The following is a 23,303-nucleotide window of genomic DNA, read 5'->3' on the forward strand; positions in this document are numbered from 1 at the left end:
CTATGAGATGGGTACTCCCCCATTTTATAGATGTGGAAACTAAGACTGAAGGGATTAAGTGATTTGCTTAGACTTTTACAGCGAGTAAATTTTGAAGATCTGAATTCATCTCTCCCTGATTCAAAGTCTGGCAGTCCATCCATTGCATCACCTCATTGCTGATCTAAAATGTGACCTCAGTAGATTTTGAACTTGTGTCTTGACTAGAGCTTTTTTTCTGTTGTATCGTGCTGTTCCTCATGAGAAATGAGAGTAATAGTGAATGAAAAAACCAACACAGGGAACTGTGTTGAATGACAAAAGAGTGCTCAAGAGAAAACCCTTGTAATGAATTGAAAATGAGACTGAAGAGGAGGGAGAAGAGTTTTGCTTGACTAATATTAACAACAACAGCAATAATAAAATCTTTTGCAATATAGAGTTGATGTAAAGTGAATCGATTTGAAATCAAAGTTTAAATCCCAGATCCTAATTTGGTACTTTACTAGTTTAGCAGTTCTGTGGAAATGAGTTAACTGAATGAGATATATCCTGTTTCCATCGCCCAGCTGATCTTTTCTTCTTTGGGCTAAACTTTTTTATCTTCTTAAATTCAAATTATTCCACCAATGGTATGGTTTTGAATTTTGTTTCCTCTTCCCCAATCTTAGTGATTTTACATCTTACCTGTGCCTTTTCTCCAATGGAAAATCAACATAATGTTCTAGATATGATCTAATCAGACTGGGATATTGTTGAACGTCATTATTCTGTACGTTATTTTTCTGTTAATCCAGTTTGAGTCTGAATAAGCTTTTGGAGCTTTCCTGTTAATTCATATTGAATTTGAAAAGCATTGTTTCTAGTCTTCTGTCCCATCCTCCCCATCTTTCCATCTCCCCCTATCTAGGTATCCAGGTTCATCCTATCTACTCTTTATTTGTATGGTTGATTTCTTTTTTGAACCCTAACAATTCAGCCAAAATCTCACCTTATTTCAGTGAAGGAGTTTTCTATTTTGTGGAGATCTCTTTGGATGCTGATCATGGCTTTGAGCACTTTAGCCATCCCTCTTAGAATCATATCAACCACAAACCTGACAAGCCTACTGCTTCCCTCTTCATCTAAATCACTGGTATAAAAAACTAAAAAGAACTAGGTCAAGAACAGAATCCTGGGAGGCACCACTGGGGAGCTCTCTCCAGGTTGACATTGAAGAATTAACTGCCATTCTTAGATTTACAGATTGCTAGGGCTGAAAGATACCTCAGAAATCTTAGACTCTCAGGATCATAGATTTGGCTGGAGCCTCAGAGGCTACCTTGTCCATCCACCTAATTTTACTGATGAGAAATTCGAGGTTCAGAAAGGTGGAGGGCTTTAACAAGGTCACACAGCTAGTTAGCAACAGAGTTGTGATTCAAAACCAGGTCCCCTGGCTCCCAGATCACTGCTATTTTTGCTAATCACATTGGTTCCAAATCTATACCTAGCAGGGCTGATTAAGGCAGATCATAGTGCAAAAGTTAGAAGACTACTAAGACTTTGTAGGGGAGAATGGTAATGGAAATTATTTCATCTGAACTAGACTAGTCATTCCCATTCTTTCCTTTGCTCTAATTTGAGCATTGATGGCCTCATGTATCATGGTAGAGCCTTCCTAATCATTCTCCATGACCCTAGGCTACATCATAATCCAGTCATATTAATTTCTGTGAAAGATGCATCATTATGTAATAAATCCCTATAAAAATCTTTAGCAGTTTTTCATTGTCCTTAATTAAACTTAAATCTATAATCTAGTCCCAATCTACCTATCCAGCTTTATTTCTTTTCTTCTTTACATTAACTGTTGTCTCTAAAAAAAAAAAAAAGTGGGGCAGCTGGGTGGTGGAGTGGATAGAGCATGAGCCCTGAAGTCAGGAGAACCTGAGTTCAAATTTGACTATAGACACTTAACAATTCCTGATTGTGTGATCCTGGACAAGTCACTTAATCCAAATTGCCTCAGGAAAAAAGAAAAGAAAAGAAAAGAGAAAGACAAGCAATTTGTTGCCCTTCCCCAAAAATGCATCGAGTTTTTCTGACTCTAGAACATTTTATTCATGCTTTTCTGTCCATATGGACTATTCTTCTTCCCTTTCTTGGCTTCTCATCCTTCAAGAACTGGTTCATAACCCTTCTCTGTAAAACCTTCATTGATGACTGCATACTTATTTCTGTCTCCTCTGAACAATTTTAATGATTGTTATTTGTATCATCCAACTGGTAGCAATCATACAATCAAACTAGAAAATATTTAAGAATCTATTATGTGCAAATTATATTCAAATGGATCTGTAATCTCATCTACTTGGATAGATGATTGGACTTCCTCAAATGATGCAGGTTGCTTCTTACCCATTTTATGTTGCTCTTATCTATTTCCTTTCACAAATTTTGACTCAGATCATCCACTAAGTCTGCTGAGGGTTTTCTTAGCTTCCCAAGAATACTAGTAGAGCACCTGGGAGATAGATAGACAGATAGACAGACAGACAGATAGATACTATATATAATAGAATATATATTGATAATAGATAAATATGTCTATATCTGGATACTAAATATAGTAGGTTAGACAAGGAAATAGCTAACTACTTCATTATTTTTGCCAAGAAAACCCCAAAAGGGGGCACAAAGAGTTAGCTATGATTAGAACAACTTAATAACAATATATATACTAGATTATATATTGATATAGATGTCTATATATGGTATCTGGGTCCAGACCTAGATCTAGATGCATTATCATATATTCATATACATACTTAATATATAAATGATATATATGTATATATGCATATGAATATATGTACATATATACACACATGGAGAGATCTGCAAATATCAATCCAATAAAGGTATGTGTGGATAGAGAAACTTGATGATCTCTCTCTCTCTCTCTCTCTCTATCTATCTATATACATAATGTATATATATATATATATATATATATATATAAACTATATATGTTATATATAAGCCATATCATATTTTGGTTACATATCCATAATGATTCACTTTTGCAATTTTTATTTCTATTTATGATTTATTTGCTATTTAATTTATTACTTTTTATATTTTACATACACATTTCATTTATAGAAATAATTTAGTTCATTAAAAAAAACTTTGTAATGTTTTGTGAAGGCAATTCAACATCATCTGCTGATGCTTAACTCTGAGGTTAGCTCATTCATTTGAATAGTCTACCCCAGGCTGTCCTATATTAATGAATAGTGAGTATGCAAATTTTTTTTTTGTTGATTTTTTTTTTTTTTTTGCTAAGGCATTTGGGGTTAAATGACTTAGAGTGAATTGTGGGGCATTTCCAGGAATGAGTTGCTTTGGAGGAGTTATGGATTCTACTAAGGAGGTTTGGTATAGAGAGATTTCTTGTTTGAGTGAGAGTTGGACTAGATATTCTCTGCAGATACTTTTAACTCTGAGATTCTGTGATTCTAGTTCTATACACATAGTAGATATTGACTAAATAATTGTCTATTTGATTTTGATTCTGTATGTATTTACTCACTTTGCAGTCAAATGGAGTTAGATTATACTTGTTCAAAGAAGGACTCTGTCGCTTGAATGTGTTAGCAAACCCTATAATGATGGGACTGGCTGGTTTACAAACCTCCCTAATATGATGACAGTGGCCATGGAGGCATATAATAATCATTTTGGTGATGGAGGGTAAGCAGTGCTCCCTTCTTACTCCTGGCAAGGTAGAGGAATTTTGCTTTTTTACAGATTCTCTATTTGCAGATGTTTCTTTTCCCCTTGTTTAGTCATTTTTCAATCCTGTTTGACTTTGTGATCCCATTTAGGATTTTCTTGGTAGAGATACTGGAGTGGTTTACCATTTCCTTCCCCAGCTCATTTTACAGATGAAGAAACTGAGGCAGGAAGGATTAACTGGCTTATCTAGGTCACACAGCTAGGAAGTGTCTGATGCTAGATTTGAACTCAGGAAGATGCTTTCCTAAACTGGAGCCCAGGGCTCTATCCACTGTGCCAGCTAGCTACTCCTATTAGATTCTCAATGCCTTGAGGGCAAAGTTATCTTCTTAATCTTTGTCTCTCAGAAAGACTCCTGAACACATCATTTATAGACAAATTGCAATTGCATGTTTTTTTTTTTACAAAGTCCTGTTTGATGCACAATATGACAATATAAACCATAATAATATTTTCATGGCAAAAGTCTCTTTTTCCATCTACATTATTGGTTAATGGGACATTAGCAAATGGGAGAATCATTTCCATGGCAAAAGTCTCTTTTTCCATTTATCTTATTGGTTAATGGGACATTAGCAAATGGGAGAATTGGTGGGTCTTGCTTGAGTTGAGTCTCAAAATAATGTAGGGGTTCTATGAGGTGAGAGTACATTCTGGGCATGAGGAATAGTCATCAGAAAGATGTGGAGATGAGTGGAATATCACCTATGAAGAAAAGCCAGGAGGCTGATTTGATAAGGACACAGAGTTGGACAGAGCTTAATATAAAATAATCTGGAAGGCTAAATTGGAGGTCTTTAAAGGCCAAAGCACTTCTTATTTTGTTTTGGCAGCAACACAGAGTCATTGAAGCTCCTAGAACTGAGAATGACATGATTAGATTTGTAGACTTGAGTTGAGGAATATTACTTTAGCTATTATGTGGAAGATGGATTGTAGACAGGAAAGACTGGAAGCAGAGAAACTAATTAGCCACTTATAATATAATTCATAACATTTGGCAGATTTAGCAGCCTTTTGCAGTCACTCTTTTGCCCCATTTCCTTGTCATTCTGTTCCTACCACCTTCTATAAACCCCATGACATCAAAATATAGCAGTCTCTTCCAGTTCAAAGAAATGTCAAAGGTGAGCTAATGAAAACCAAGCCTTAAAAAGAATCCCTTTTGTACCAAAGCAAAGTGGTCAATCAGCTTTTACTTGGAGAGCTCCTTCCCTTTCCTCTCCTCTTTTTACTAGAATGTAACTCTAATTGTTTAAGTTTTCATTCTAAATCTGCCTTTTTGAAACATGTATCTATTGTTCTAAACCTCTCCTCAGAGCTAAGCAGTCCAATTTTTTCTATACATGGCATATTTCAAGTGCAGGTCTACGGCAACTTTATTCCCCTTCCATCATCTCTTCTCCAGCTTAGTCAGTCCCAGTTGCTTTAACTGATCTGACCGTGACATGACCTTGAAGCTTGACATGATCCTCTGGGTGCTTGCTACAGTCTTACCCGTGTCCTTCCTAAAATTCGCACTCAAAACTCAACTCTATTTTAAATGGGATCTCTCAGGATAGGGGATAAAAATCCTATTACTTCCCAATCACTGGAAGTGATGCCTTTCAGTAAAGACTTCTATCCTGTCATTAATTGTATTATTAAATTCAATAACCACTATGTAAGAACTGCAAACAATTAACCACAAATAAGTGACTATGTATGGTTCTTATCAAGAATACAAATGTCCCTTTTCACTTAAGCAAATGCTCCCTCAAGTTATTGCATGAACAGGAATAAAATTAAGCTTCATTATATCAGCCTGGAGAAAATGAGAAGACAAATCAACAAAGCTCATGTGGCAGCAGATCCTTTAAATCTGCAGAGCTTGATGAGTCCATTATGTAAATTGGGAATTAGGAACTGAAAGGAACATAATAGTGGTCATTTTGTTAAGAAGTGTCTCACTTGTCAACAGTTTATATCAGGTGTGCTGTTGACAGATGACACAAAGGTGGAAAGGAGAACTAACCAGCAGAATTATTCAACTACCTTTCCAGCTTTATTATGCATTTCTCTGATGCAGGACCACTCCATTTAGCCAAAAGAGGCTCTTTACTCTTTAGTTCCGATTTACATGTGACACCTATTTACCTCCTCTGACCTTTAAACTGACTGTCTCATTTGCCAAGAATGGCTGCTTTCATCATATGTGCTTCTTAAAATCCCAGGCTTCCTTCAAGACTCATCCTAAGTTTCCTGCATTAAGCTTTTCCTGATTCTCAGAGCTGTTCATGCACTTTTCAAATTCCCCCTGCATTACTTAGTGTCTCTCTCTATCTCTGTGTCTGTCTGTCTCTGTCTCTCTCTCTTTCTCTCTGTCTCTCTCCCCCTTCCTTCCTGTCTCTCTCCCCCTTCCTTCCTGTCTCCCTCTCTCCTTCTCTCCCTCTCTCCCTCTCTTTGTATTTGGTATATGCTTATATAAGAGAATGTAAGCTCCTTGAGCACGAGTATAATATGCATTAAGGTTAATAAATGATTTTTGATTTATTGATTTTATGTCCAAAAAGTTCTTAACAGACTAAAATATTTAGTCAAATCGAGTAATATAAAATTTAAAGTTGCAGCTTACAATTGTATTTAAGCCCAAAAGTAAGGGCAATTGCACATAGGTAACAGCCTTTCTTAAAAACAAACAAAACAATCTGGGCATTTCAGTGGATCCCAAGCTCAGTAGGAATCAACAGTGAAATACAGGAACTAAAAGATCATATAATCATATATAAACAAAAATTCATCTACTCTACAATATGTTTATTAACTTCCAGGAAGAAAGCATTCACTGACTCCCTGTAACTACTCAGTCTAGTAGGAAAAGACTATTCTTAAAAAAAGAAATTGATTCAAAAATAAGGAAGATCGAAAATCTTTCTTATTTTTGAGTCAATTACATTTTAAACTCTGAGCTCCCTCAGTGTAGGAATAGTCTTATGTCTTTTCTTTGTACATAACAGCGACTTAAAATCTATTTATTGATTCTGTGACATATTTTAAAATATTGGTCATGTTATCTCTAAATGTTCTCTTCTCTCAAATTCCTTCAACATGTCCTTGGAATTGGTCTACAATTCCCTTAAACTTTTGGTTCTCTTTCTTTGGACGTGTTTCTCATGAGAAGTCCCATAGGACCACCCTATGATCACATTCTAGAACCCAGCCATCCCTTCCAACTTTGTGTTACCAGCAGATTAGATCTGCTTGCCTTCTGTGCTTTCATCCAAGTAAGACTATTGAGTAGAAAATGGGTAATTTGGAATATGGAGAATGGGCAAACGTGATGATTTTTGAGCTATATTTCAGGAAGATTGGTTTAATAGTTAAGAGTAGACTAGATTGTAAAAGGAAAGAAAAGGGCTTTTTTTCCCCTCTACTATATATTTTGAACATATTCAACACAACAATTGGAATTAATCATCTCAAATGAGACATATTTAGTGTTTTGCAAATTCTAAAACACTGTAAATGCTATTATTTTTGTTCTTATTGCAGTATTTCAGTAATATAGATATGAGGAAGCATGATCTTTTTATCCATTAAAAAATTAATTAGATTGCAAGCTATTTGAGGGTAGGGACTACCTTTTGCCTCTTTTTGTATCCCTAGCTCTTTGGACAGTGCCTTAGTACATAACAAATGTTTCTTGATGGACCAATTGATTGATTAAAAGTATATAATGTTGCAGGAATACATTTCTGGATAGACCAATCTTTCAGTAACTCTAAAACATTAACCTTTAACCTTTTGCCAGATCAATGGTGTGGGATTCATGGACTAGAGACACCACAAGATAAGCAGCTAAGAAGAACAGGGATTTTATTTTCTTCATAGTCTTGTCACTTTTTATTAAATAAATAATCGTATTATTTAGAGAGCACCCAAATTAATTAATTTTAATTTTCCATATATAGAAAATATGAATGATTCAGGTTAGGTTGTTCTTTTTCAACACTAAGTAAAATGGAGTATGTTGCCACAAACTTAACTATTTGAACTTTGCTTCCCTAAAGAAGAGCTTTTCTTCCTCCCACTGATAGGCTGACCCATGCCATTTTCACAGCTTCTGATGCCATCTGTTTCAGCTTGTCCTCAGCTATGATTTAGAATGAAGGTTTAATTACTTCTTTAATGACTTTCTGTCATTCAGTCTTAATATTAAATGCTCCCAAACAGCTTGTTGTTTCTTTTGGCATAAGCTATCTCCTTTGGAGTTCCCAATATTTCTTAGATCTTTTTCCCTTTCTCCTTTTTAAGTGGATATGATTCAATTTTTAAGACATTCTCCCTCACCTCCCATTCCCATCCCAGCTTTTGCAAATCCATTTAATCAGGGCTACTCTTTTAAGAGAATGATTCCACCTGATTTTTTAAAAGAAAAAAATCCTCAGAATAAGAATTTATTAAGAACCTACTATGTGTCAAAAGTATTCTAAGTGATGGGGATATAGAAAAAGGAATGACAGATTAATTTTCATGGAGTTCACAGTCCAATGGGTGAGACAACATTAAAACAACTATGTCCAACCAACATTGGAGAAAAATCTCAGAACGGATCACTCAAATTAAGGAGGTCTGAGTAAGGTTTCTTGCAAAAGATGGGATTTTATTTGAGACTTGAAGGAAGCATGGAAAATTGGAACAAGGAGGGGAGGAGAACCATTGAAAATATCTCAGATCCAGAGATAGAATGTTTTGTTCCAGGAACTGCATGGAAGCCAGTACTATGAAGATAATACAATATGTGACTGGAGATTAAGATTTAAAAAAATTTAGAAATGTAAGAGGGAAGCAGATTATAAGGAACTTTTTTGTATATCTTAAAGAAGAGACTACATTATTTAAGACCTTTATTCAACTTTTTTATATTTTGAAAATACCCAATAAGACACAACACATTTGTTTAACCCATTTTTTGCTTTGATAGCAAACATCTCACTCCTAGAGCAGCCATATGGCTTTCAATAAGACCTTTCATTGTAGCACAAGAATATTGGCAATGATTTACAATTCCCCGTCTGGTAGTTCTTGAATATCATTTATATTTATTAAATTAATCATTTGGTATAAATAGATGATTGTGGGTGAGGAGAAGCTCTATTCTTAACTTGAATATGGGGATTTTGAGAGAGTTATTGATTCACCTCCTGCCTCATAAAGAACCACTAAACATTTATATTTACTCGTAGGTCTGCTGAGAAGATGAATTACTTGTAAATTTCTTTGTAGAAAAAAGTAGCAAAAATTGCCGTTGAATTTTTAGATGTTAAATATAGTAGTTTTTTCATGTTACTTTTTTTTTAATGGATAGATGTCATGCTTTATAAAAGACAAATAATTGGATACCAGCTTGCTCTGTCTTCAGTTTTCTTTGTGCTCAAGCATGTTGACTGTTTGCCATTATGCTTCTAATTTTACATTTTCAAAATAGATGAAGCAGATGGAAATATTTCAGGGTGCTTTACCTCCAGAATGGTATACTTGGGGGAAGGAACTATATTGCATAAAGTTTATATCCATAATCTTATTCCTTTAATGCCCCTTGATCAGCTGGGACTTTCTTCCCCCCCTCCCCCCCCCAGATACTGATTAATAGTTTTAAAGTCATTTGAATTTATTTAGTTTTAATGTTAGTAACTAAAATTCTCCTCTAATATTTCATTATGATGCACTGAAAACCCTGGGTTCTCAAAGGTTATACCAATAGAGATCTGAGGAATTCTACCAAATTGGAAAGTTCTTAGGAGTAAGCAGTGATCTCCTATTTGTCACTCAGGTGTTACTCCTAAATTTGGGGAGGTTCATCAGCATTACCATCAGAACGATAAATGTTTGAATTTCAACAACTCTTCAGTACAATTAAGTTAATTGTTAAGGAATTAAGATATTTGTTGCAGGGAAATCATAAGATTACAGGACTGATATGAGAGTTAAATGAGATAATATATGTAAATTGTTTTGCAAACTTTAAAGCACTACTTAAATTCATTTTTGTTATTATTTTATGGGGGAAAGGACTCCTAGCATAATTTTCTCATTTAACACATATCAGTACTGAAGCTTAGAGAGGTAATTTCACTTGTTCAAGATCTTAATTTATAACTTATATATTTATATTATTATAGCTAATTTTATATAGCTCTCACTATTTGCTAGTCAATGTGGTAAGTGCTTTACAATGATCTCATTTGATCTTTACAATAATCTTAGGTGGTAGGGCTATTATTAATCCTTTTTATAAATGAGGAAACTGAGGCAAACAGGAGCAAAGTGATTTTCCCAGGTTCACATAGCAAGAAAGTAGATTTGAACTGAGGTCTTCCCGACTCCAGTTGTGCTATCTTATTCTCTTTTTAAGATAAACACACAGTTGGCAGTACTTGGATTTCAATCGAGGTCTTTTTAATCTAAATCCACTCTTTTTGCTAGACAGTGTCATCTTGTCATTCTAGGGAAAGGCAGTAGAAGGCCATTTTATGAATAACCTGAGTGGTCAGGGACCTTAAATCTATACCATATGAAGATTAAATGAAGACAGTTGTGGTGATTAGCCTAGAAAAATCTTGGTTAGTTCTATCTGAAGGATTCTTAAGCAAGAGAAGAATTGGGCTTATCCATTTGGCTCTAGAGAAACATAAGTAAGAACAATGGGTAGCAATATACAGAGATCAATTTAAATCTTCCTGTAAGAAAAATCTGCCAATTAATTAAGACTATCCCCAAGTGGAATGGGGCACTTCTAGAAATGAGAATTCACTTTGTTGGAGTTTTTCAAACAAAGGTTTGAGGATACTTTTTTTTAATTGTTATTTTATGTAGGAGAATCTTCTTCAGGTGTGTTTTAGACCAGAGAATTTCTAGAGCATTTTCCAAATTTGACCGAATCATAGTGTTTACCTCTTTCCTCACCTGCTCCCTAGTAGAAAATAAGCTTCTTAAGCCCAGGTACTACCCTTTCCCCCCATTTTAAAAAGTAGACCCAGTTCCAAACATGTGCTAACCATATAGCAAATGCTTGTTGAATTGAAACACTTCTTTGTGAGCGCTACAGATTTGTCCTGTTCCTTCAGTTCCCCAGTATAGAAAGGGCCTTGAGGCAGGCAATAACCACCATTCTAACATTCCCTCATGTGGGAATAGGGACATCCCCACACAGGCAGAGGGGTAACTGTGGGCCTAGTGTTAGTCTTATTTTCCCCAAGTATTTTTTTTCCTCCCTGAAAGACTCCATATTTTTCCTGGCAGCTCCATTTTCTGCCACAGCTACCCAGAATATATTATTGCTGACATTTTGTATACAATAAGTGAAGAGGGTGTTCAGGGCTTGGTCTGCAGTCACTTTTTATACCAATGCTTTATTTTCTAGGTTTAATCTCTGGAATACGTTCTTTCTAACAAACCTTGGATTACACTGTACTTCATTTGGCCTCTCTTCTCTTCAAGCCACTTCAAAACTATCCACTCTCATTAGTACTCTTAACATCCCTGTGGCTTGGGTAAGTAGGAGAATCTCCATTGTACTTGCCAGGCAGAAGCAAGTAATAAAGTAATATTCAAAGGCTACTATTACTTGTGTTGCGATTGGAAATGTCCATTGTGCAGTTAAAATTGTGTTAGATTTTTAAGTGGAGTACTTGGGTTTTAATGTAGCATTGGAAAAATCGGCAGACTTTTCTGGGATCAGGTTTTTTTTTTTTTTTTTTTTTTTTTTTTTTTTGGTAAAGTGAGGTGTTATACATGGTGACATCCAAAATTCTTTTTTTTGAATAGCCTTTTATTTACAGGTTATATGCATGGGTAACTTTACAGCATTGACAATTGCCAAACCTCTTGTTCCAATTTTTCCCCTCCTTCCCCCCACCCTCTCTCCCAGATAACATCCAAAATTCAACCCAGAATCTACAATAATGTTTACAGGTAGAAACATTTTCTTACTCTGCTTTTTTCGAGATATAACAACTTTCCAGGTACTGAGGAATGCTTGGTTTCATTAAGTTAATGGGTCCCAGCATCCTCGGGCTACAGTACGTTCTTGGTGTTGGTTTTGTATTCTAGTTCCTTCCTCCAAAATATGGTTCAGGGAGAGATGGAGAGAGAGAGAGGGAAGGAAGAAGTGAAGGGATGGAGGGGGAGAGAGAGAGAGAGAGGAAGAGAAGAAGGAAGAGAGAAAGGGAGGGAGAGAAGGAAGGGAGAAAGGGAGGGAGAGAAGGAAGGGAGAAAGGGAGGGAGAGAAGGAAGGGAGAAAGGGAGGGAGAGAAGGAAGGGAGAAAGGGAGGCAGAGAAGGAAGGGAGAAAGGGAGAGAGGGAGGGAGAGGGAGACCATTTGAAAAATCCCATCATTTGTGGGCATGCTCCTTTCTACAGTTGACTTGCTTGTTAATCTGATTTCTCATTTCTGGAGACTGTTTAATATTAAGGACATGAGTCTGGAGCCTGCCATCAAGACTGACTTTGCTTACCCTCTGTAGAGGCAATGTGCCGGCTTGAGTCTGAATCATAGGACCATAGCTTCTGAAGAATTTGAAGGTCTTCAAGTCTAATTCTAGATGAATAAATGAGGAAACCAAGGATCATTTAAGACCAAATAGGAAGGAGGTAGCAGAGCTGAGATTAGAATCTAGGCTCTTCTCTCCAGAGCCAATGTTCTAATACAAGAAGAACTTCTCACAATTGCTGATTACTTGATTTAACCAAGTCACCTATCTTCCTAATTGCCCCTTTGTAGAATCTGTAAAAAAGTTGATAACAAAAGGTGTTATAACTAAATGAGGACAAGTTTATAGAATGCTTTGCAAACTTTAAAGCACTTGGCTAAATAATAACTCTCATTAGTAATGATTTAGGGAACATCCCTTATCCCTCTGATAAATAAGCTTCATATACATCAAAATACAGACCATGAATTAAGGTCAAATAAAAATGGGCAAAACTCGCCATAGTTAATGCAATTTTTTGATAATGTTATTACTTTATATCTTTTGATTACAATGAATCAGAATCTACTTAAAACCTTTCAACATTAGAGACAAATTTTTTTATCATTTCTATGTGTGTGCTTATATTGAACACACATTCAAAAATTTACATATAAATCCATATACACATGTATAGCAATAACACATTTTACCTGATCTATATATATACAGGAAAGCCTATATAGAAATAGAAAAGCAGTGGTACTATACAAGAGTCAGATAAGGTATCTTAAGTCAAATGCTGTATTTGAAGTAAAGAAAGACCTGACTTTGAATCCTACTTCTGGCTTCTATTGGTTATTGGACCAAAAAGTAACTGCTTTTTGTCTTTGTTGCATCATCTGTAAAATGGGGATGATGATAATACCTGTTCATAGACTTATTCAATGATTCAATAAGCATTTACTTACTAAGTAGCTAGATGAAATAATGAATAGAGTTCTAGATTTGAAGGCATGAGTTTGAATCTTTCATCAAATACTTCCTATCTGTGTGAACAAGTAGAAATCACATAACCTTTGCCTCCCATAGTTTTTTCATCTATAAAAAAGGGATAATAATAATATCTAACTCAAGTATTTGTTATAAGGAACAAAAGAGATAATATTTGTAAAATGCCTCATAAATTATAAAGCATTATATGCATTCTAGTTATGATGTTGATGATAATCATCTAAAGACAATTTTTTAAAATCCCTTGAGGACATTACTGGGGGAAGGGAAGGGTTGTGACCCAAATAATACATAGATTAGTAAATAAAAAATGACAGTGAATTCTCATAACTAGAGGAGGGTATCAGAAAAGGCCTAATAGAGAGGGTGCTATATGAACAGAGCCTGTGGGAAACTTAAGATTCCAACCCCCTCATTTTACACATGGGGAAATAGAGTCCCAAAGTGGTTCATGATTAGTATTAAATGAATTAAATAGTAAGATGAAACTCATTTTCACCTGCTTGCCAAAGAGTGACATATTGTCTGTGTGAACAAGATAACATACTTTCAAAAGGGACTTTTTCCCATGGTGTTGTTTTTTGGGGGGAGATAAAATGAAACCAATTTTTGTTTTGTTTTTTAACACTGTCTAGTCATCCACTCCTTGATGAAATTCAGAACTCTGCAACTTCCATGCCTAGATAGACTCTTTGTAGAATCCAAGACAATCTACCCTCTTTGATTTGTTTTGGCAAAGCTGTGTGGGCCCAAGGAGAAAGTTAACTGACAAAATGTCTTCAGATTAAATAATTGGGAAAAGCCTGGCATTTTAGGAATGGACAATACCAGTCCACATATCTGATATTCGCCGTTCCTATATTCACAACTGGCAAATGCCTAGTTTTAAATAACACATTTGTGTGTGACCTTTGAAGAAAATTACCAATGTCTCTGTTTAGAGCACGGATTTTGCCAAGCTTTCCTCTCTAAATGGAGTCTATTACTCCCATATCATTGCCATGTTGTCAGAGAGTGGCACTTCATTAAGATAATGTGACCTTTAGAATAGTCTTCCAACCTTTTACTAGGTCTTTGGTAGCATGAATTTGTACTTTAATTCCTAGAGCTTTTTGATAAGTTGGAAATAAAAGTAATTGAAGGATATGGTTATTTCTCTTCAACTATACATTGTGAGAGACTTTTTTTTTAAATTTTGAAAATGGTAAAAATATCAGGTCAAAGTTAATGTATTTGTCCAAACCATGAATTATCTTTGTGCCCAGCTTGAAAAGATTTTGCCAGCATTAAAATCAAATAGGCAAGTTTGCTCTTTTGAAGGTGGAAAGGAAATAGGGAAAGAAATAGCTACACAGAATGAAATCTATTCTTTTTATGCTAAAATGATTGTTATATTTAAATGATGTCAAGAGAGTGTTAATTTCGGCATCAGAAAATATTCAAAGTCTGGTTCTCCTATTTTATTGTATGACTGCATATAAGTGTCTTAAACTCTTGGAGCCTCAGTTTCTTCATCTGTAAACTGAGATGACCTGTGAGGTACCTTCTAGTCCTATGTTTATGATCATATGTGATTCTAGGCTACTTTGGTAAGGAAGCTCAAAGAGGTCTTAAAGACTTAGTTTGTTTATTGTATTAGGGAGAATGCATTTACAAATAAATTTGCTGTGTGGGAAAGTCTGGGCATATCCAACATATTTTAAACTCTTACAAAGTAATTTCAGAAAACAAAGGATCACAGATGTTGGGCTAGAAATGAGAGAGTGCTAATAACTGAGTAGGGGAGTGGGGATTGCTTAGGAGTTCATTATTCAAAATCAAGTCTTTCATTTAAATAACTCCAATTTTAGTCTCAGCCCCTGTTGCCACATAACATTTCCTTTTTACACATGAAGAAGAGCAGTTCTGGTGACTTTTAGTCATATTTTCTTATGAAATAGCTCTTCCTTGTACTCTGTGGGTGAGCTGAGATAAATGACTTCTCTTCTTTGAAGCCTCAGTTTCCTCACTGGTTAAATGAAGGGATCCTATTAAATGACCATTTATCTTAGAATTTATGATCTTATTAGCCCATAGTGCTACTAGGGTTATCACTGCCTTCCAGATTGCAGCCCTCTGGATCAAAGCTCTGATCTCCCCACTCTCCTGCTTCTGAGTCCCAGTTACCTGGTGCTGAGTGACCAAGTCACTAATACAGTAGGAGGGAGGGTAGAGGTGGAATATTAAATGCTAGATTTCCATTTTCTCTAGCCCAGTGCATTGAATATAGTAAGTGCTTAATAAACGTTCTCTCAGTTCTAAGGTTGGATGCAAGGCTGAAAGAGTTGGCGATTTTGAAGGTTCCTCCCAGCCCTATCAGGTTCCTCCCAGCCCTATTAGTCTACAATTATTTGATTAAGTAATTCTAGTGAAATGTGTGAAATTAACTGAGGACACTTTGTGATGGTATTGTCAGACACTGCTCCATCCCTTTGAAGTATTGTGAAGGCAAAACTTGGCTGGTGATTTCAACAGACCACCTTGTTTCTGACCTGAGATAATTGGGGCTAGTTGAATATTTGAAGAGAGTGATCACAGAAGAAAAAAAAAAAAGAAAAGAAAAAGGAAGGAGGTATTCCACCGTTCTCAGTTATGGTCAGCATTGACTGCCTTTTTGTCCTGGCTGCCTTCAGACAGGGTAGGTGTGACTTGAAACACTGTTCCTTCCTTTTCCTTTGGGCAAGATCTTTTAAAAATAACTGCCTGTTCCATACAGCTTTTTTCTTCTATCCCATATTCATTAGAAAGAACAGAAAAGGAGGGGATAAATTCCAAAGTTTGCAGAGGTTGACCGATACATGTAGCTTTTTGTTCATTATCTATTTTGCAAAATTGTCTGCAGATTGTCAGCCTTTAATTTATGTACCAAATGATGCTATTCATTCAAAATTCCAAGGTTCTCATCTGCAGAAGCCAATTCAACAAATATGGATTAAGCCTTTATTATGTGTCAAGTATTGTGCTAAGTTCTAGGGAAACAAAGAAAGGGAAAAAACAATTCCTGTCCTCAAGAAGCCTGGATTCTATTAAGGATAAATTTATGCAAATTATCAGGTTATATACATATCTATACATAACAATATAAATATAGGTGTGTATATATATGTGTACATATACATACATATGAATATATTTGTGTGTATAGACACATATACATTAAAAGGAGAGTATTCTAGCAATGAGGGACAGTTTAGTACAAAGCTGTGGAGTAAGAAGCTGGAGCATCATATACAAGTGACAGCAAAAATCCAAGTGTTACTGGCTTATAAAATGTGGAGGAGAAGAAAATATATGAATACTAGAAATAGAGGAAGTAGCTTTGTTATAAGGGACTTTAAAAATTGAGTGGGACTTTTTAAAAAATTGTATCATGGAAATGATAGGGATTCGCTGGAGGTTATTAAGTGGTAACAATGGCATTTTTAGACCTGTGCTTTAGCGAAATCGTTGTCAGCTGAGTGGAGGAAGGACTGGAATGATGAGTGACTTGAGGCAGAGATAGTAACCAGATTCTCCCCTCTAACTCAGAATAAAATAGAAAAGAATAGTGCTTCTCACAGCCTCAAATTAAATAGCATCTCAGTGGAACTTCTTACAGCTCAGATGGACCCAATAAAGCTGGACAACTCCCCGTAGCTTCCTGACTTCCTTCCCTCCACTTAGCCTGTTGACAATTTATAACCCCTGCACCATCTGGGGAACAGGCTGTTGGCCGCCAAGTAGACTCATTAACATTCCCCTCTAGGAACTCTTGCTGCTTAATTAGCCTGTCTGTAGGATCCAGGAGGAGGAAGCCTTAGGTGGCTGAGTACCAAGTCCTGGGTTCCCTTGTCTTCTGAAGTCAAGGTCATCCAGGATGCTGCCAAGGCCTGATATGAAACACGGGACTCGCAGCCTGGTTGTGGAAGAAAACTCAAGGGTTTCCGGTAGAGGAGAACTTGTCCAAGTTAAGCAAGTGGCAGAAGATGAGAGCAACGTACTCCTAGGAGTAACTGCCGGCTTGTGTGATATCTCTCTAACCCCCTAGGTCAGCAGGCCTTGTCTACAGTCCAACCTTCTTGTCACAGCTAGTCGGAATCATTTGTAGTGAACTAGCCAAGCCCAAGCCCGCTACACATGCAATAATTAAGTGCACGAGATTAATTAAATCCTCCAAGAGCATATTGTGCAAAGTGTTAGCATTCCAGAAATATTGATTTTCAGAGAACTTTTTCAACAAGAAAATCAGAGAAGCACTTCAATGAGAGAGGACTCATCAGTTTAGAGTCAAGGATATTAGTGAATGAATATCCTCAAACTCCTGGTATGCTTAAGGGAGTACTCCTATGAAGGATGGGAAACCAGGTGTTTTCTGAAGGATAGAATAAGGTGTAATAAGGGTCACTTAAAGCACAATAACTGAGCTAGAAATATGAATGGACTTCTTGATTAAAACTTATTAAATAAATGAGTAGCTGGTTATAGTTGTCCATTCCTATCTCCCAATTGACTTTAAGAATCAAATATAAGGCAGGTAGCAGGATATAATGAGTAAAATTATGGATTTGTCATCATGGTAAGCTGGGTTCAGATACTGCCTTTGAGCTACTTGATTCTAGTCAAGTCCCTTAACCCCTCTGAATCTCAATTTCCTCAACAGTAATGGAGCTAATAATATCCAGAGCACATACCTATTTCAGGATTTCTGTGAGGCTGAAATGAGCTGCTGTTGGAAGAGTAGCTAATAAACCTAAAATGCTATGACACATTGTTATTATTACTTTCCATATTTGCATCTGGGGCAGATGATAAAATCTTGATGGTAAATCTGATGCAACTACTATATGGAGAAGTTAAAATTTCACTGGCATCAGGAGAAAATACCTTCCACAAATACAGATTGGTAACTGTTCTGCAATTATAACTGGAAAAAATTGCCTGAGGGCACTGAACAATTAAGTAATATGGGCTACCAGTATGGGATGGGGAGAAGACTTGAATGTGCTCCAAGGTCATCTCTATACTGCTGTACCACAATGCCTTTTCTTAGTGTAAGCTATATTAGGTAACCTTTTTAAAGTTTGCAAAACTCCTTTTGTCACAATAAAATTACACACACACACACACACACACACACACACACACACACACTATGTGTGTGTGTGTGTCGAAGGATGAATGGGATAAATTTCATTAGAACAAAATACCACTAAGAACAAAAAAAGGATTGGGAAATTTGAGAATAGAACTGTACAGCTATGAAATGGGAGATGAGTTGACTGGCTAATCGTAGCAAAATTTGGGAGTGAGAATGAACCACACCTGGGCTATAAGTTAATGAATATTAGCTCTAACTTTAAAGTCAATATTTCTGAGATAATATTCATAAAACAATAAAACAAAAAGGAGCTGTGAAGCAATTACTTATTAAAGTTAACCATCAGTGGTGCATCATGCCAAGTTTGGGAATCCAAATTTGAAAAGAGATGAGCTATTTGAAAAGAGAACAGAGGAGGTCAATAACAGCAATTAAAATGATGGAAAATATTACCATGAACAAAGCTGAAATGCCTTAGAATTACTTAACTCGGGAGAGGAAAAGACTAATGGTAGAATTCAATAATGATCCTCAACACTAGGATGGGTGGTTAGAAGTAAGCTGATCAGATCAGCTGGGCACCAGCTCTGAAGTGGATAAAATAAAAGGAAATCAATGTAAACAGAAATGGGGAGATTTTAAGTTACATGCCATGAAGAACTTTCTAGAGCATCATGATTATTATTGAGCCATGAATACAGTCTCAGGAGGGACATTTGTGAAATCTTTTTAAACAAAGAAACCCCTGCAGTGGTGTTTACATTCAAAATGTGGTGATCAGCGAATTTAATGTCTTCCAGAGAATCTTCCAAGTCACACTGTCAGAAAAGTCTGGACTCAGCTGCCCAGTGAAAATATAGTGAAACTGATTGAACCCTAAATAGATCACAATAAAAGAAGAAAGATAGTTAAATATATATTAAAGACAAACAAACAAACAAAACATATAGTGTCTTTTTTAGCTTCCCACCCAACCCCATTCACCTCTAATATTTCACATTTCTACTCCTTTATCAACTGGAAAAGCACTTTGACAAATATAAAAAAAAAAAGTAAATAAAATAAGGACTTTTAGGATTGACCGGGTTAGGCTAGAAGATGGAGGTTAAGGGTAAGTAAGAGAATAATTTATTACAGAAAGGAAACACAAGATATGATTTCATTCAACAAATGATTAAAGGACAAATATGGCACTGTTAGATAGCAGCAATCCAAAGAGTTCCTAACCGCAAGGAGCTTACATTCTCTCCAGGGATATGGCATGTATAAAACTAAGTAGATAAAAGATGATTTGAGAAGGGAGAGAATATTAACTGTAGGTAAAAGGACATTTCCATAGGAGAGTTGTGGAGGTAAAAATCATTCTAGATACTAGTAGCTAATGAGAGAAGTTCAAAGAGAAAGATGCCAGAGACACAATTTGCCATTCAGAAAAGAGCAAGCCATTTTGCTGCTTTAACATAAAGTGTATAAAGGGAAGTAATAGGAAACAAAGAGAAAAGCAGAATGGAGCCAGCTCATGAAGGCTTTTGAATGCCAGTGGGCAAAGTTTTAATCTTCTCTTAGAGATAATAAGGGATCACTGTAGATTTTTGAGCAAAAGGGTAGGGGTTGGTTTTATGCTTAAGAAAGATTATTTTTTGCAGTTGAATAAAAGCTGTATAGGAAAGAAGGGGAGATTGGAAACATTTGCCATTTAGGAACCTATTGCAATATAGGTGAAAGCTGTTGAGACTTAAACTAAGCTGATGTTTATGAGAATACAGAGAAGACAAATACAAAAGATGTTATGGAGGAAAAATGTAAGAAAAGCAGTTTGTTCATTGAATTTGATAGAACTATGCAACAACTATTTAGATTGAAGCTTTCTGGAATTGTTTCATTTAAAGGAGCCAAAAGGAAAGGTCATGAGATAGTATTGATAACACACTTGGGCAGCATGTTTATTGCTGTGGTAGACTATTTCAGTTCAAGATGCCCAAGATAGGGTAGCCTCCTTCGCAACCCAGGGCAGGAAGTAACCTGGACCTTGAATCCTTCCCCCTTTTAGATAGCTCTTGTACCCAATCCTACTCTAAAGCAAAGAAGCCCCTGGTCTCATCTTTCTCTATTCATTTTTTAGGTTGCCTGAATCCTCAGCATCATTTGCTGTGCAGAATTCTCAGCTATTACTACATTGAAATTTCTTATCCTTGAAATCAAGATCTTATTTTGTCTTTTCTCTTAGAATCTTCATATATAGATGCTATACGGATTTATATATTTTTCCCCATTAAAAAAAACACTGAGAAAAACAAGTCCTAAACTCATACTCTCACTTTCTTCCTTTTTTCCTCCCCCCTTATCCCTAACTCTGTGTATGTATATACATCTCCTCATATATCTATGTGTGTGTACACATGTGTGTATTGTCTGTATGTAAACATACAATAGTTGCAGGGAAAAGAGTGAAGAAAGTGTTTTTGAAGATGACTGAAAAATAAATTATCCATTTTTTTAGGAACAGAATGAAGAAATTGCAAAGATGTAAATTAGGCTTAAGATAAGTAGAAATGTCTTGTCAATTAGAATTATTTCCAAGTAGGACAGGATGCTGTTCAAGGTATTGGATTTTTTTCTTGCTGCAGTCTTTACTATAATCAAAAGCTGCAAAATCACCTGTTAGGTGTGTGTCAGAGGAGAATTTTGTTGAATAATTGGTTGAACTAGGTGTCCGCTGAGGTTCCCTGTCAGTCCCGAAATCCTGCACATCTGTGATTCCCATGCTTTGAGATTCATCCCACTCTGGCCTTACTGATGACAGGGATAATATTGCTGTTAACTATCTAGAAGAGAGAATGTCTGTATGCTGTTTTGGGGCTCCAATATGATTTCGTCCCCTCTGGCCTCCCTATCACACAGCGATCCTGACAACATTATTGATAGCGAACGAAGCTCAAGGTCATGGGCCTTGGTGTTTTGTTCATGGTATGGTAATCTTGTTTCAAGAGATTGCCGGCTCAGCTAGTTCTTAGCTAGATGCTGGGAAGATAAATTTGAACTTGCCTTGTGACACCACTTAACTTGTAATAATGATTGTTATCAATGTCTCTCCATCCTATTTTGAGGGCAGGGAGTTTGACTGTGAGGGCACTGGTGTGTTTTTCCACTGTGAATGGCATTTAAAATGTCCTGCTATTTTTTCCAAAGTAGTAGCTAGGGATTCCTACTATCAAGAAACAATAAATGCATTTTTATTATTTAGGGCAGAAAAATACAAGTGAGCCATTACTCTCCAGCAAGAAAGCTGCTAAATTCATCATTTGATCTCATGAGTCTTCTCTTAACCAGTCATTTGAACTGGCCTATATTGTCTTCTCTCACTTTGACTAGTCAAAGAAACACACGATTGACCCAAAACTCCTTCACCTTTAAACTGGATTTATTTAAGCTTTTGTTGATGAAAAAAATTTCTGCTAATCATCTCATTACACCTATTTTCTTGCAAGAAAATAGGACTGGAAATACCTTCTATCAGCTTTATTTGTTAAAGGAAATTTACTATTTTAAGAAAATTAAGAAAAGATAATAGCTTTCATAGATAAAAATGTAAAATTTTACACAAAGATTTTCATACATGATATAATTCATTACAACAATTACCATAATAATTCAATGACACCACCCTGGAAGTAGATGATGTTATGTTAATTTTACAAAAAAAGAAACTGAGGCTCACAATATTTGAATATTTTGTCTGGAACCCTTCAGCTAGTAAGCTTCTAATGTGGGATTTTAATTCAGGCCTTCTTATCTAAAGGTCCAACAGAGTATCCATTAAACTATAATGCTTCTCAGTGAATCAAATCAAGTGAAAATTAAAATGTAAATTTGTTACCCTTATTATCATGGCTCTTTTATTTTATTCCCAAATATGGAATGGAGCTGGAAAGATAAATTAAGTTGCTTTTATGATGATTTGTACTTTAGGATTTACAATTACTAGGGAGTGTGCATTATGGGGCACTAGAAACTGGGCTGACAGTTGTCAGGAAGACCTGGAAAGAGAGCCTGCCATTGACACAAGTCACCTATCTGCCTGTTGTTAGGTCACAAGCTATCCATGCTACAGGTAACTTCTTGGTCTCTTGAGTCACAAGTGAGTTGCTGGTCTACATTAGAAAAGGGAATTTCCATCTTGGGGGATTCCCTCACAGAGATGAAACCCTAAGATCCTAGATCAAGATTTTTTTTTCACAATTAGGCTTTTTTTTTTTTTTTAAGGAAATGCAATATATTTGTAATGATGAAGTGAGTAAAAATTTATTTAAAAGAAATATTATGAAATGGAAAAAAATGTCAAATTTGGAGGGAGAGGATTTAGGTTTGAAATCCAATGCTACTACTGCTCATTACCTAACAAATGAGATTGAAATATATATATAAGGAGCTCACCTGAAAGCATGATCTAAATGCTATTACTATCATCATCCTCATTGTCACCATCATCAGTATTTTGTGTGTGACATTAGACAAGTCTTTTTCCTTTCATCATGTCTACAATAAATGAACTGCAATAGAGGCTATCAAAGGCCACTTCCAACTCTCAGTCTATCATCCTATGAGTCACCTAATGAAAATGACATCTTTTGGAACACTTTTCCATGATGTCTTGACACACTGGTAATTCAACAAAATGTCACAGTCCATTCAGAGTCTTCCTTCCTATTGATTGTTTCTTTGGCTGCTCAATTCTAAAGCAACAATTTTAAATTCTAAAGTCACAAATCTCTGGGCTCAAGAGTTACCCCAGAACCAAAGGGACTGCCTCATTCACCTGGGTCTGCTCTACCCTTAGAGCTAGGAACAAACCAAGGATCTTTTTGCTTGGTTATGATTTCTCTCATATTCTCAGACATATAAAACCTACACCGAGGGATTTATATTTGCCTGAAGGGGATCTTTATCAACTTCTAATCAGC

The 23,303-nt window shown here is 35.9% G+C and overlaps 1 protein-coding gene across 4 annotated transcripts in view; it reads left to right on the forward strand.

Moving 5' to 3' along the window:
- The window catches only part of NAALADL2 (N-acetylated alpha-linked acidic dipeptidase like 2), a 1,183,950-nt gene that overhangs the window by 424,590 nt on the left and 736,057 nt on the right, over positions 1-23,303 (forward strand). Inside the window, exon 4 of one of the 4 annotated variants that reach the window (XM_031957680.1) lies at positions 11,165-11,294. The exons of the other annotated variants lie outside the window; for them this stretch is intronic. The gene's annotated coding sequence lies outside the window, so the exon portion shown is untranslated. The remainder of the gene's footprint in view (positions 1-11,164; positions 11,295-23,303) is intronic. 4 annotated transcript variants of the gene reach the window in all.

This window comes from Sarcophilus harrisii, chromosome 3 (genome assembly GCF_902635505.1).
Source record: "Sarcophilus harrisii chromosome 3, mSarHar1.11, whole genome shotgun sequence".
Classification (NCBI taxonomy): Eukaryota; Metazoa; Chordata; class Mammalia; order Dasyuromorphia; family Dasyuridae; genus Sarcophilus; species Sarcophilus harrisii.